This window comes from Carlito syrichta, unplaced genomic scaffold, assembly GCF_000164805.1.
Source record: "Carlito syrichta isolate Samal-C Ts95f unplaced genomic scaffold, Tarsius_syrichta-2.0.1 Scaffold104920, whole genome shotgun sequence".
Classification (NCBI taxonomy): Eukaryota; Metazoa; Chordata; class Mammalia; order Primates; family Tarsiidae; genus Carlito; species Carlito syrichta.
The window spans coordinates 8,785-11,531 of NW_007049016.1; the positions used below are offsets into that span (position 1 = coordinate 8,785).

The 2,747-nt window shown below is 55.0% G+C and overlaps 2 non-coding genes across 2 annotated transcripts; one reads left to right on the plus strand and one right to left on the minus strand.

Annotated features, from left to right (window-relative positions):
* The first annotated feature begins 2,094 nt into the window (after positions 1–2,094).
* On the plus strand, positions 2,095–2,167 carry TRNAV-CAC. The gene has a single exon. It is a non-coding gene; the product is annotated as a tRNA-Val (tRNA).
* Positions 2,168–2,372: 205 nt separating this feature from the next.
* TRNAG-UCC lies at positions 2,373–2,444 on the minus strand. The gene has a single exon. It is a non-coding gene; the product is annotated as a tRNA-Gly (tRNA).
* Positions 2,445–2,747: the final 303 nt, after the last annotated feature.

Below are 2,747 nucleotides of genomic sequence, written 5' to 3' on the forward strand. Positions count from 1 at the left end.
TAGAGATGAGGTCTTGCCAAGTTGCCCAGGTGGGTCTCGAACCCGTGGGCTCAGGCCATCTGCTCACCTCGGCCTCCCAAAGCGCGGGATTAAGGGCTGAGCCACCGAGCCTGGCTTAGAATACATTTAAAAACAGGCATACAGACACAATTTTCCTCTCACCTCAGACTCCAGTGGGACTTGGCAAAGCACTGACCAAATCGGTCTTGATTCACAATTTCGATCATTTGTTCCTTATGGGGTTATTTGCCAATAATCTGCCTCTTTTCTTAGAATGTGGCATTAAAATATTATTTATCTTGGCCGGGCACAGTGGCTCACGCCTGTCATCCCAGCACTTTGGGAGGCCAAGGTGGGAGGATTGCTTATGCCCAGAGGTTCGAGACAAGCCTGGGCAACATAGCGAGACTCCTTACCCTATTTTTTAAAAAATCATTTATTAAAATGTAAAATAATTTTTAAAAATCTTGATGATTGAGGTTTTTTTGGCAACTCCTTTGCTTTTGCACCTGAGGCCGTACCTCAGTCGCCCTGCCCCACCAGGACTGGGGGTATGTGGAATTTTACAGAAACCTGGCTCTAAATTGCAACAATTATTCCTCCCTCGTCTCCTCTCTTACAAGAGGGGACAAATGATTGGTTCAAAATGTTGCAAGCTGCTCTGGATGAGATGAAAAGCCATTTTAATTATCTTCCTTTTGTGCCTGGCTTCCTTTTTGTTCTGGTTTTTTCTTCCAAATTCCCTGCACCTGGCGTGCACACACACACACACACACACACACACACACACACACACACACACATTTCAGGCGGGCGTGCGTTCCTTTCAGAAAATTCTTTTAGAAAGTGATTCGATCGAAAACAAAATGGCCTCTGTAGAAATTTATGTTACAATCTTTTTCTCTCTTCGAGCCCGTGTCTCGCTCTGTCGCCCAGTCGAGCGCAGTGGCGCGGTCTAGGCTCACCGCAGCCCCCACTTTCTGGGCTCGGGTGATCCTCCTTCCCAGCCCGGCAGGGACCACAAGCGCCGCCACCACCACACCCGGCTAATTTATTGTTTGTTGTATGGGGGAGACGGGGTCTTGCTATGTTGCCCCGGCTGGACTCCAACTCCTGGCATCATGGGATCCTCGCGCCTTGGCCTCGCAAAGTGCTGGGATGACAGGTGAGCCGCCGCGCCTGGTGTATGGGATAATCTTGAGAATCGATTCTGTCCATGCGGTGAACCAGTGGACGGCCGGTTTGGCTTCAGGATGGATTTTGGGGCCGGTTGTCTCGGATCTTTTTTCTTTTCTTCTTTTCGAGTCGGAGTCTCACTCGGTCGCCCAGGCTGGAGGGCAGTGGCACGCTCACGGCCACCCCAGCGACCACCCGCTGGGCTCCAGCGATCCTTCCGCCTCAGCCTCCCAAGTAGCCTGAACGACAGACGCGCGCCACCACGCCCGGCCAATGTTTTTCATTTATTGTAGAGACGAGGGCTCGCCAATTTGCCCGGGCGGGTCTCGAACTCGCGGGCTCGGGCAATCCACTCGTCTCGGCCTCCCAACGTGCTGGGACGACAGGCTGAGCCACCGAGCCCGGTCTTTTTGCTTTTCTTTTCTTTTCTTTTCTTGAGTTGGAGCCTCACTCGGTCGCCCAGGTCGCAGGGCAGTGTCAACCCGCTGGGCTCAGGCGCTCGGGTCTTCCGCCTCAGCCTTCCAAGTAGCCGGAAACACGGGCGGGCGTCACCACGCCCGGCTAATTTTTGGATGAGGGCTCGCCAAGTTGGCCAGGCTGGTCCCGAACCCGTGGACTCAGGCCATCCACTCGCCTCGGCCTCCCAAAGTGCTGGGATGACAGGCTGAGCCACCGAGCCCGGCCTGGATCATTTTAATGGAAGGTGGCTTGACGACAACGTTATAAAAGTGTGTGTCTGTGCTGGGACGGATATTTCCCGGCTTTCTTTCCCCTGTATTTTCTTTCTTTCAGTTTCCGCGGCATCAAGTCGAAGGTCAGGCGCGCAGGGAGTGAGGAAATCACGGGCCCGTTAAGAGCTACAATGTAGCAAATCTCTGTAACATTGTATAAAAGTTCAAAGGGCGGCGGCCTCTACCGGTTTCCGTAGTGTAGCGGTTATCACGTTCGCCTCACACGCGAAAGGTCCCCGGTTCGATCCCGGGCGGAAACAAGCTCGCGTTTTCCCCCTTCTAGAAGGGCACCACTTTATAAACTCGCTGTAATAGCAACGCTGGCACGATTTCGCTTTTCTTTCGCTCTCTTCGGTTCCTTCTTCTCTCGGGAAGTTTTATAGGATTTAAAAAGTTATTTCAAAGTAAGATAAACGGGTTCCATAACCTGTAAGGGTAAAACGTCTCCGCAACAGCTGTAGCGCCTGCGTTGGCCGGGAATCGAACCCGGGTCAACTGCTTGGAAGGCAGCTATGCTAACCACTATACCACCAACGCCCCGGCGGCGGCCGCACGCTCTGGGTGCCCTTAAGAAGATACTTGTTGTTTTCACTGGGTGGTACCAAGCCGCACGGGGGTGTTCTTCCCCGGTGCCCGTCCCCTCGCAGAGAGACTTCGCTCACGGAGCGTTCCACTCCGTGGCCGCCCGGGCCGCGCGACGCTTCCCCCCAGCTCCGCGGGCCCCTTGGTACCGGCCGGGCGGCGTCCAATCCCAGGCCGCCGCCTGGGCGCTCGACTTCCGGGTCAAAGGGGCCTGAGCCGGCGGGTCCCCCGTGTCCGCCGCCGCCGCCGTCCCCCGCG